The sequence below is a fragment of the Podarcis raffonei genome, chromosome 6 (assembly GCF_027172205.1).
Source record: "Podarcis raffonei isolate rPodRaf1 chromosome 6, rPodRaf1.pri, whole genome shotgun sequence".
In the NCBI taxonomy this organism is placed as follows: domain Eukaryota; kingdom Metazoa; phylum Chordata; class Lepidosauria; order Squamata; family Lacertidae; genus Podarcis; species Podarcis raffonei.
Window position 1 is genome coordinate 70,341,383 of NC_070607.1, and position 12,330 is coordinate 70,353,712.

The following is a 12,330-nucleotide window of genomic DNA, read 5'->3' on the forward strand; positions in this document are numbered from 1 at the left end:
AAGAAGAAGAAGAGTTTGGATTTGATATCCCGCTTAATCACTACCTGAAGGAGTCTCAAAGCGGCTAACATTCTCCTTTCCCTTCCCCCCCCACAACAAACACTCTGTGATGTGAGTGGGGCTGAGAGACTTCAGAGAAGTGTGACTAGCCCAAGGTCACCCAGCAGCCGCATGTGGAGGAGCGGAGACGCGAACCCGGTTCACCAGATTACGAGTCCACCGCTCTTAACCACTACACCACACTGGCTCTCCACACTGACCACCCCCCCAACCTCAGCCCCCCCTCAAACTGTCCCCACTTGCCTGCCTTTTGCAACCAGTCCGGGGAGTGGCACTGCCTGTCGCCTTCCCCTTCCTCCATCTCAGTGCTGCATTTGAAGAACTCAGGAGGACAGGGGACAAACGTTGGTTCCCCCATCATTGGCTATGGCTCAGCCTATCATGGACCTACTGTCGGGCTCCCTGCCTTCCGCCCCACCATTTCCAAGGGGCAACAGCCACCAGGGCACTAACAATGTCCCACCTTACAAGTGCTGGAGAAGCAGCCATGCTTGTTGAATCTGTTGCAACAGAGTCAAGAGTCTTGTGGCATCTTAAAGGCTAACAAATTTTATTATGGTGTAAACCAGGCTTCCTCAAACTCAGCCCTCCAGATGTTTTGAGACTACAATTCCCATCATCCCTGGCCACTGGTCCTGCTAGCTAGGGATCATGGGAGTTGTAGCCCAAAAACATCTGGAGGGCTGAGTTTGAGGAAGCCTGGTGTAAACTAATGAAGTGGACAGTAGCCTGTGGAATAAATAATAAAACTTGTTAGCCTGTGAATTATTATTATTATTATTATTATTATTATTATTAGGCTATCAAGATAATGGGTTGCATTCAACTAAATTCTACTTAGAGCAGACTCTTTAAAATTAATGAGCTCAAGTTAGTCATGTCCATTTACTGCAATGGGTGTACCTTGAGTAGGGCTAGCATTAAAAACCACCCATTATATGAAAAGCTGTTTTGAAACATTCAAAAGGTGCTATATAAATGATAGGTTCATACTGGTTTAATAGAACTATGGCTTGCCTCTGCAGCCCTGGATTTTTAAATGAGCACAACCAGCAGTCATAAGCCCAAACAGTACCTTAGATAAATGAAAAATACTTGATCCAAATCCATCAAGGAACATGGAGATGTGAAATCTGTTATTTACACACTTTTTAATCACTTTTGAGTCTTAAGGTGGTGGCCATTACATTAATGGTTCAAGAGACCTCTGTTCCTTTTAATACTGCATGCATAAGACTGCACAGATGGCAGCTATTGTGCTGGCCACCCAAAGTGAGATGTGCTCAATTTTGCATGTTCCTGTGTTTTATATTTCCCAAACCTGTTCATTCAGCACTTAATGGAGTCTTTTTGCCATTGGCTTTTTTTTTAATGAACCAAACTGGGAAGTGCATTAAAAAAACCTCCAAACCTCTTAGTCCTATGCCCAATTGTGCAATTTTAAGAATGGAATCAATTGTATATATCGGTTACTAAAGCAGCAACCAAGATTCAGTCAGCCTGCCCGGAGCCTGGAATTTTGTAGTGGCACACAAACAATTCTGGAGCATCTCTCTGTAGCAAAGGGCTGCTTTAACCAAAGAACATTGTCCCTTTTTGAAGTGGTGCAGCCTTGGCCAATGACTCAAGCTTTCCGCAGATTAACCCCAAATGTTTCCATGTGTCGCTCTTTCCTTTGGAGTTGTGCAACTTCTGTATTGACTGTGCCAGCCCCATTCAGTGTGCTTATGGTTTAGGCTGCTGACTGTACAACAGCCAATGCTGTGGTCTGCCACAAAGGGGGGCTGCACATTTCTCCCCTGCAAATACTAGTATGGCCTTATTCAGCATACATGCTGAAGACATTTATTAGGGGGAGTGCTGTGGGGGTAAGGCATCTGTTTTCCAGAGACCCCCACCTAAAATCCTAGAAAACCCACTTCAAGTCAGTGTTGACAGTGCTGTGTCTAGATGGACCATGGTTTGAATCATTATAAGACAGCTTCCACTGTTATCTACTCCTGCCTCAGGAAATCGTACCCTTTCAGTTATGTTCACACTAACAACTGTGCTGAAGCCTGACGACCTGGTGTGCCTTCTGCTTTTACTGAAACAGTCAACGAAGCAAAGAGGGCTACAAAATGGTGGTGTCTGTTCTTCAAAAACTGAGTCTGGAAGCCAATGCATCTTGGGCCATTTGTGATTCCTTATATACAATCTCTACTGGGTGATGTGCTTAATATGGAATTGCTTCTACAGTTTGCCATCAAGTACTGCTCTTCCAGAAGAGTTGTATTCAGGGCTTTTTCTCAGCCAAAACTCACCAGAACTCAGTTCTGGCACCTCTCAGGTGGGCGCCATTGCCATTCTAAGAGAATGTGGTGATTTCCGGCACCTCTTTTTCTAGAAAAATAGCACTGGTAATATTAATCACTTGACTTTCTCCTTGAGAAAAGTAAAACTAAGGATGGTCAAGATGTGCCAATTAGGTCAGAAATATCTGAGGATACATTCATTTGAAGCCCTTTGGCAACCAGCACTGTGATCCAAATCTGTCTTCTCTTACCAGGAAAGTGTCTGGGGTGGGCACGTGGCAGAAGGGGCAGCTGATCTAGGGAAAGAAGGGATGGGGATCTGGTGGCCTTCCAGATGGTGTCTGACTATGACTCCCATTAGTCCCAGCCAGCATGGTCAGAGATTATGCAAGTGCATCTGGAGAGCCACAAGTCCCCCATCCCTGAGTTAAGGCAGTGCTCTGAATGACTGCTTCTTCAGGCAACAGCGGAGGATTTGCTCCGCTTTGCCAACTCCTCTGTAAATTGCAAGGCTGAATTTCTTTTGCTTCTAAGTGTACAAACTTCTCCTGGGGAAAAGCAGCAGCAACAATCACCCAAAGCCTTGGCCTGTGTCCCTATGTTCCTAAAGCAGTCGCTTTAGTCAAACGCTCTCATGTTCAGAAGCACCTTGCCAATTGTTCCTCTCCCTCTCTCAAGCTGCGTCAACCATCTATGACACACACTGGAGGATCACGCTCTAGACCGTGGCAGGTATTGTTTACCATCTCTTTTTAAAGCAGCAACATCTCTCTGTGTGCATCAATATACCAACTGTTTCTCTTTTAAACCCTTTTAAATAGATATATTTTTTATATTTGAAAATGCATCCCTGGCATTTTTCACCCCACAAGCTCAAGGCAGCTTACAAAACACTGTCTCATAGTAAAACGATGATCGCCAAGTGTGGAAGGAAAGTAGCAGCGCAAGGAACAAGGGAGAGGTTTTGTTTATTTAGCCCTGCTGGGTTAAATCTGACAGGTGGATGGGGCTACCCACCTGTCAAAACACCTAAGGTCACTCGAAGCCTCGATTTTTGGAACGTCAAAGCCCAGCATGGGCTATTTAAAAGCCCTTTTGCAAACAGCCCTGCACAGCTCTTTAAACCTCTGGTTTTCAGAGGTTCAAAAGGCAGATCCGGCTGTTTGTAAACCCTTTTTCAAACAGGTCTGCACTGCTCTCTGATCCTCTGAAAAAACAAAGTTGGGCAGTTTGCAAAAGGGCTTTCAAATAGCTGCACACTATACTAGAGCTGTGTGTTCCTGTTCTCAGCAGGGGAACTGGTGTCCACAGCTAAACTGGGCAGGATTCAACTTCTGCTCATTAGCTGATGAGCAGGGTTAAATCCTGCTGCTTTGGCTGCATCTGCCAGTTCCCCTGCTGGGAAGAGGCATGCATAGTCACAGCATAACCAACCACCCCCCACCCCAAAAATCTGCTGCCTCTTCTCTCCAGGTAGCCACAAAGATCAGGCCCAGAGGAAGAGGGAAAGTGAACAGGGCAAGGGTGATACAGGTGTGAATAATAGTGGGGAAGGGGTGTTGCCGAAAGTCTGGAAGTGGAACTGGCTGGAGGATGCACAGTTCTGAAGGCCAGAGCACACAGGTATACAGCCGGCAAGAAGCAAACCCATGTCAGCCAATAAGCAATGCATTCATGCCATTGGGGAGGAAGACTTGTGTCTGTAAGCACAGGGTTCACACTAGTGTGCACTCGCCATGTGCACTAGCCCAACTCATAGCCGCGGACATGCCTTAGACCTGGTGTTCACCTCTATGGATGTTGGTGATCTGACACTAAAGAAGTGCCATGGTCAGATCACTTCCTGGTGCAACTGTACTTCTCCGCGACCCTTCCCCTCTGCAGGGAGGTGGGACCAATTTGGATGGTCTGCCCCCACCACTTAATGCATCCAAATGGTTTCCAGAGAGTCGTAAAGGGACCCCTGACCATTAGGTCCAGTCGCAGATGACTCTGGGGTTGCAGTGCTCATCTCGCTTTACTGGCCGAGGGAGCCGGCATACAGCTTCTGGGTCATGTGGCCAGCATGACTAAGCTGCTTCTGGCGAACCAGAGAGTGGTAGGGGATGCTTTATCCCATGTTGATGGCCTTTCAGCTGATTCCCTGGTGGCCCGCTGGAATGTGGAGTTAACCAGGCCTATTGACTGTTTGGCTCCGAAGTGCCCTCTTCGATTGCATGGAGCCCAGACAGCCCCATGGTTTTCCACAGATCTGAGGGCAATGAAACAATCGCTGAGACAGCTAGAGCACCGGTGGTGGATAACTCATTCTGAAGCTGACTGGACACGGGTTAGAGCTCAATGTCGAGCCTACCAAGTGGCGGTAGCGACGGCGAAGAAGACTTTCTTCACAGCCTGTCTTGCATCTGCAGAAAACAGCAGCAGGAGACTCTTTCAGGTGGTTCGCAATTTAGCGGAACCACCTGCTCCATCGGGGCCCAGTATGGGCCACATGATCTCCTGCAATGATTTTGCGAAGTTTTTTGCAGATAAAGTCTTTCAGCTTCGGGAAGAGGTAGACTCCACCGTGGCAGCAGGGGCAGGAGAGTGCTAGAGTCCTGTCTAGTCAAGTTGAATGGGATCAATTCCAATCTGTTACCTCTGAGGATGTGGACAGGCTGCTTGCACGAGTGAAACCAACCATCATTAAACCACTTCTTTAAAAAAACATCTTTAGACCTGGCCGATATGGCAAACTATCACCCAGTCTCAAATCTTCCATTCTTGGGCAAGGTGATTGAGCCAGTGGTTGCTGAACAACTCCAGGCATGCCTGGGAGAAGCGGACCATTTGGATCCCTTCCAGTCGGGATTCAGGCCTCACCATGGGACCGAAACTGCCTTGGTTGCGCTGGTCAATGATCTCCGATAGGCTAGGGACAAAGGTGAGAGCTGTTTCTTAGTTCTGCTGCATCTCTCAGCGGCTTTTGATACCATCTATCATAACATCCTTCTGGATAGAGGGGCTGGGAGCTGGGGGCACTGTTATACAGTGGTTCCACCCCTTCCTCCTGGGCTGTGTTCAGAAAGTGGTGACGGGAATGAGTGTTCAGACCCCTGGGCTCTCACTTGTGGGGCACCTCAAGGTTCTGTCTTCTCCCCCATGCTTTTCAACATCTACATGCAGCCGCTGGGAGAGATCATCAGGGGGTTTGGGCTGGGTGTTCATCAGTATGCGGATGATACCCAGCTCTACCTCTCTTTCAAATCAGAACCAGAGAAGGCAGTGAAGGTCCTGTGTGAGTGTCTGGAGGTGGCTGGAGGATGGATGGCGGCTAATAGATTGAGGTTGAATCCTGACAAGACAGAAGTACTGTTTTGGGGGGACAGGAGGCGTGCAGGTGATGAGGACTCCCTGGTCCTGAATGGGGTAAACATGCCCCTGAAGGACCAGGTGCGCAGGCTGGGAGTCATTTTGGACTCACAGCTTTCCATGGAGGTGCAGGTCAATTCTGTGTCCAGGGCAGCTGTTTACCAGGGCAGGCTGAGAGCCTATCAGCCCGCGGACTGTCTCTCCAGAGTGGTGTATGCTCTAGTTATCTCTCGCTTGGATTACTGCAATGTGCTCTATGTGGGGCTACCTTTGATGGTGACCCAGAAACTACAACTAATCCAGAATGCAGCAGCTAGACTGGTGACTGGGAGCAGCCACTGAGACCACATAACACCGGTCTTGAAAGATCTGCATTGGCTCCCAGTACGTTTCCGAGCACAATTCAAAGTGTTGGTGCTGACCTTTAAAGTCCTAAATGGCCTCGGTCCAGTATACCTGAAGGAGTGTCTCCACCCCCATTGTTCTGCCCGGACACTGAGGTCCGGCGCCAAGGGCCTTCTGGTGGTTCCCTCGCTGCAAGAAGCCAAATTACAGGGAACCAGGCAGAGGGCCTTCTCGGTAGTGGCACCCGCCCTGTGGAATGCCCTCCCACCAGATGTCAAAGAGAAAAACAACTACCAGACTTTTAGGAGACATCTGAAGGCAGCCCTGTTTAGGGAAGCTTTTAATGTTTAGCAGACCATTTTATTTTAATATTTTGTTGGAAGCTGCCCAGAGTGGCTGGGGAAACCCAGCCAGATGGGCGGGGTATAAGTAATAAATTATTATTATTATTAGGCATGTGTCTTCAAACATCGGGATGTTCACCAGGGGGGTTGTCTTAATGTGCTTCAAGCTCATTTGCTCTGCAGTGAAACTCTGCTGAGTACCTGCCCCGCTCCTGCCCGCATTCCTTTGCTACCGGTGTATTTCATTTTTTGTCAGCCTTAAACCTGAGCAGCAATTACTGGCCACGTCCAGAGGCAACACTTAAATTGAAATGTCTTTCATCCCAATTTGACCCCAACTGGCCCTACTTTCACCTCTGCCTCCCCCGCGTTTGATGGATGTTATTGCTGTCCACCTTTACCCTCTATCTTAGGAAACTCCTTGGGAATGTCATGCTGTATTGTTTTGTGGGTTTTTTTAAGGCATAAGGCATGAAACCCGCTGCCTAAGAGGGAAAGCAGCCAGGCACCTTTTTCCAGGCCCCTTCCACTTTCACAAAGAGCTTGACCGTGCAAGTGGAAAGATTCTGTCTCTGTGCCCAGGAAACCTGTGGCTGCTGCTTTGAGCAGATCAAGGTCCTGCTAAAAGCACAAAGAGAAACTATCAGAAGTTTTATTAAGGATTTGTTCATTTATTCTTACATTATATCTTGCCCATTCCTTCCTAAGAAGCCCAGAGCAGCAAACACACAAATGATAAAACAGTTTTTAAAAATCTAAGAGGAGTTCCAATACAGAGGCAGCTTTTTTGTTTGGTGAAAATGAGTTAGGAGGCTTAATTGGTCTTGCTTTAAGTTTGTGTTTAGACCAGGGGTGTGGATCCTCTTAGAGGAGGCATGTCCAAAGTCCCTTTTGGGGGCCTAATCTGGCCTACCAGTTGATTAAATCCAGCCCCCGTGGCAGTATATGTCCTGGGGTAAACGCCTAAAAAAAGCTCAGCAACTTTGGTTGGTCCTCATGCATGTTCACTTCATCAAACCTGGGCTTCTTTGAAAAAAGTTTGGGCACCCCTGTAGAGCCAGAGAGCCACATTCCCTCATTGGGAATCTTCTTGCAGGTGGACCAAAGCCACACACCCCACTCCTCCCACACCCATTCAAGCTCTCCATCCATCCAGTTCTTTCACTTTCTTTCTCTCTTCATTTCATTTCTCCTCCCCATACTTCCCCAGGCCTCTCTTAAGCACTAGCACTTTAAAAAGCTCCCATTGGCACCAATGGAGGCATGTAAGAAGACTAATTGTGGGGAAATGGAAAAGGGTGGGATTAACCCTTCTATCCCTATCCATGACCCTCCCCAAATAGCCCCTGAGCATGGCAATAAAATCTCCTGGTGCTCCCGTGCAGCAGCCAGCTTTTACGTGGTTTTCATTGGCACCAATGGACGCTTTGCTAAAGCCTACTTGCTTTTTGATGGTGGCGCAGGAGAGGTATCTAAGAAGCCAGGCTGCATCTGGCTCATGCATGGGCTGGAAGTTATACAAACCTACTTTTGGTAGTTTCTTCTCTTCTCTAAAAAAAGCCCCTGCATTGCATGCAATGGTCTATGGCTCCAAGCAGTAAAATATTTACTTTATTATATAGTAGAAAACAACCCTAATTATAACATCAACTTGGGAGTGTTTTGATGTGGACATTAAAAGTGGGCCTCAAAGGGTTGATTCTCTTAACTCACACTGTTATTTTAGCTTTCATGGGAGCAGGTGGTTTTGGTTTTTATTTTACCCCAAGGCACCCTTTCTCCCTGGGACTGCAGGAGTCTCTTCTGAGTGCATACCGTCACGCAAGCCACCTTTGGGAACGACAAGCACAGGCTGACCTCACACACTTAACCAGAGAATTGAACCTTCTATAAAAGGGTAAGGGCACCGTTTGCAAAAAAGAAAAAAGCTGCTGCTGCAGGATTGAGTTTCACAACTGAAGCCTCAAATCCCAGAGCCTGGGTGGGACAGGAGCTGATGGGGAGGGGGGGAGGGAAGGGAGTGATGGCAGGAGGGAGGGATCCTCATGTTCTTTGCCTCTTACTATAAATAGCAGCCCCACTCTTTCAGACATTTGATATTTCTTCTGATTTCGTCCCAAGTCATTAATCCAGGCAGACAGCACTTGCCAGTGATGATTACAGTGCTTAGAAACTAATTGGATTTTTTAAAAAAGAAATAAATAATAATAACAGAATGGAATGGAATCAGGAGCATGTGTGAAAATTTTCAGGTTTTTTCTTCTTCCTCCAAATGGATTGCTCAGCTGCTACAGAGTGACCTCAGGTTCCATTCTGCTTGTAAATCAAAGACAGCTACAGAAATATATCAGCATAAAACAGGCACATGGGGTGACAAGAGCAAGCTCTCTCCAGACAAAAGCTTATTCAGGCAGAAACAGGAGGCGCAGGTTGCACTGTAGTGTGTTTGTCACATGCCCATCAGTTCCAGCAAAACTGTGCAGGTAAGGTTTTGCAAATACAAAATGGACAATGGCTTATCCCAGCTCTCGGCTGCATGTGCTAACATGTTATGCAAAGGATCTACAGAGGAATCCTTGGATATCTAGGAGGCTTCTAGAATTCTAACATAAGACTTGTTGCTGAATTAGAACATCTAATCTACGATACTGTTTCCATCAGCAGCCAGCCAGATGCCACTGGAAGCTCACCAGTAAGGAATGAAGATAATAACCATCTCCTATGCGGTGATATACCTCCAAATATGGAGGCTTCATTTGGTTGCCATGACCAGTAACCATTTTCTTCTGGGAAGCTTGAAAGGTATCCCCAAATTTGCCCAAGGTATTGCTTGGCTATTATTATTGGCTATTAGGTCCATTCTTGGGATTCAGTTTACAGGCTTTCTCGTCCATCCAGCCACCACAGACTAGGACAACCTGCGTTCAACATCTTGAAATTGTGCTCCAAGGCAAAATCACTGAAACACACAGCGTTGCCAAAAGCTGTGATAGACCAAACTGAATAGTGCTATAGATGGGAATTTCAACCTCTGTGTCTGTCACTATTTTATCAGCAAGCTCACAGCATCTCTTAAGCAGTTTTTTGCAAAGCAGGCTAGAAATTACACAAATGACAGCTCCTTAACAGGTTCCTTCCCTATCTGGTCTATGAAAACCCAAAAGCCTGGCGTCCACTGGTGCTATTAAATCATGGGGCTTCCTGAAAACATCAGTGATTTAGAGTAGACTATAAAAAGCACTGCACTTTAATCATCAGTCTCTCCTGAAAGGAAGCATCATTGCTAATATTACTGATTTACTTCCTAACACCCATAGAAAAACTGTGTCATGGGGGCACATTCCTTCTTCATATTCTATCATGGACAGCCACAGCATTATGGGAAACTGAAACCATTCTGGTAAAGCTGGGTTTAGGATGTTCTCAAGGACTACTTTTATTCATCCTTCTCATCTGCTGCCAGAAGTGAGGTGATATGGAAATGGATCACCTCAGTGGTAAACAAGCAATGAAATGGAACATCATCACTCAATTCCCTTAATGTACAAAAGTGATTGTTTGCTGAAGGTATGTCCGGAACTCCAGGTGTTAGTGGCCTGGGGGCTGGAACGAAAGATCCATCACTGCCAAGCTTAATGAACGCTTCTTATGTTGGGCTCTCATTTGACTCTTGAAGATTGATAGTGTGGGGGAGAGAAAGTTATGAAAGAGACACATTTTTATTGAAATTGCTTGGCTTCCCCCATTACACCACTAAAGAGCATAACTGGTGAACAGTTTCCTTCTGGGCCCAGTTCAAGGTTGGACTTCAAAGCCCAAAAGACATTGGGATCTGGGTATCTGAAAGACAGCCTTCTCACAATAACCTGCCAGCTTCCAAGTCATGTGTACAGATGTGGCAGGTCCACTTTGACCTCTTCCTCAGGTGGCAGATTGAGTGGATGAAACCAATAGTGGGTCCAATAGTCAAGAAGGTGGTTTCTGCATGTACCTTAGAGGGAAACGAGTAGCACGCAGGGCTCATCAACCTGGGAAAGTAGCCCGTCTAAGAGATGGAAAAGTCTAATTGCAAACCTCCACAGCCTTGCAAAGCATCTCTGGGAGAAGAAAAGGCTACACAAACCCTACACAAAGTCTGAAGCTGCTCCCAGGAGGGGGGTTGCTGTGGAATTGGTGCTGTTCAAGCATGAAAGTTTTCTGCATTGTCCACATGGTGTCGTCGTAATAAAATGCTAGTCTTTCTTTAAAAATATTTTTTTAAAAATTCCACAATTCCTCTTCCCAAAGAAAATCCACTAAGTTAAAAACAATCCATTCTACATCTGGTCTCTGCAGGTGTAGAAGCTCATTAGCGCATGTTTGTTAAGTTGGTATTTTGCCATGTGTTCTGTGATGTTTCGGCTTGGGGTCCCTTCCGCCTCATCACTTCTTCAGTTTGTTCCTCACGTGAGCACAACCTTGCTATTTTGTTTCCGGAGACCTAAATGATAGGACTACCACACACCACAAGGCATGCTGGAATGTAACTTACTTATGTATAAATTACAGTGGTGCCTCGCAAGACGAAAAGAATCCGTTCTGCGAGTCTCTTCGTCTAGCGGTTTTTTCGTCTTGCGAAGCAAGCCCATTGACGGATTAGTGGATTAGCGCTATTAGCGGCTTTTAGCGGCTTAGCGGATAAGCGGATTTCTGTTCTCAACCTGAAGCAAAGTTCTTAACCTGAAGTGCTATTTCTGGGTTAGCGGAGTCTGTAACCTGAAGCATATATAACCTGAAGCGTATGTAACCTGAGGCACCACTGTATCTCAATAAAGCTCATAATAAAAGCAGTAGCAGCAAATACTTTATAAATTCATGCTATCAAAGCTCCTCTCATCCAAAAGTCTGCTGGGAAAGGTGTCTTCCCAATGAGAAAACTGCGCTAGAATTAGTTCCGTTAAGCTTTCAGCTTATTTTGAAGACTGTAATTGCAGGACTTTTTTAAAGTTAATACAGAGGTCTTTTGCAAAATGTCTTTATCAGAATTTTGGTATAGCTGAATATCAGTTCTGAAGACGACTTCAGAATGAATTTTTCTTTTGTTAGGAAAAGCACAAACTAGAAATGAATGTTGACCCATCTTAACCCTCAGCCCCTTCAAGCCTCCATTTTGTTCCCAGTGAAACATGACGGCCAGAAGCTGGCATGGTTTGCTCTTTGCACTTCCTGTGGATTTTATTTTATTTTAAGATGCAGGCACACAGTTGCAGAAATACCTGCATGCATGTCCAGATTGGAAGCATGTAGCAAAGATTGGGAGCAGGGCCAAACACAAAAACTGTGATTTAAAAAATAGTGTGTGTGGATGCCACATGCCAATTACACGCGGGGGGAAATTGATCTGGACCACCCATTTGTGAACATAAAGCCCCCAAGTCTAGTAGACTATTATTTCCAAAATATCAAAGTGTTGTCTTTGGGAATACAGAAATAAACTCACTGCTGACACTTCTTCTGTAGAGTGAGAGACAGCAGTGGCTTAGCGTGGGTTGTCAGCACCCGGGGCAAGGCAAGTAATTTGTGCCCCCAACCCGTGGATTTTAGCACTCGAGTCTCTTCCACTAGAGAGCTGCGAGTGCGAGCACCCCCCCAGATGTTGTGCCCGGTGCGGCCGGCCCCCCTGCACCCCCCACGCTACGCCACTGAGAGACAGTGACATCACACAGAGACTGAATTTTACTTGAGCCCACAAAATGATACTGAATTGACTAAAGTTCCTTAGAATTGTTTTGTTGACTGTGATGAAGGAGGGGAAGTTTTAAAAACCAAAAATCCATTGTGCTTCTGCAGTAAGACAAGCTGAAGTGTGCAACAGGAAGCAAGAATGTAAACGAGATAATGCAAACGCAGTACGTTATATGGCCTTAGCTGCCCCTCCGCCTGGCTAGAGCATGGTT

General features: G+C 46.2%; 1 protein-coding gene across 1 annotated transcript in view; it reads right to left on the reverse strand.

Moving 5' to 3' along the window:
• SNTA1 (syntrophin alpha 1) overlaps nucleotides 1–12,330 on the reverse strand; it is a 60,877-nt gene that overhangs the window by 13,577 nt on the left and 34,970 nt on the right. The gene's annotated exons all lie outside the window — the stretch shown is intronic.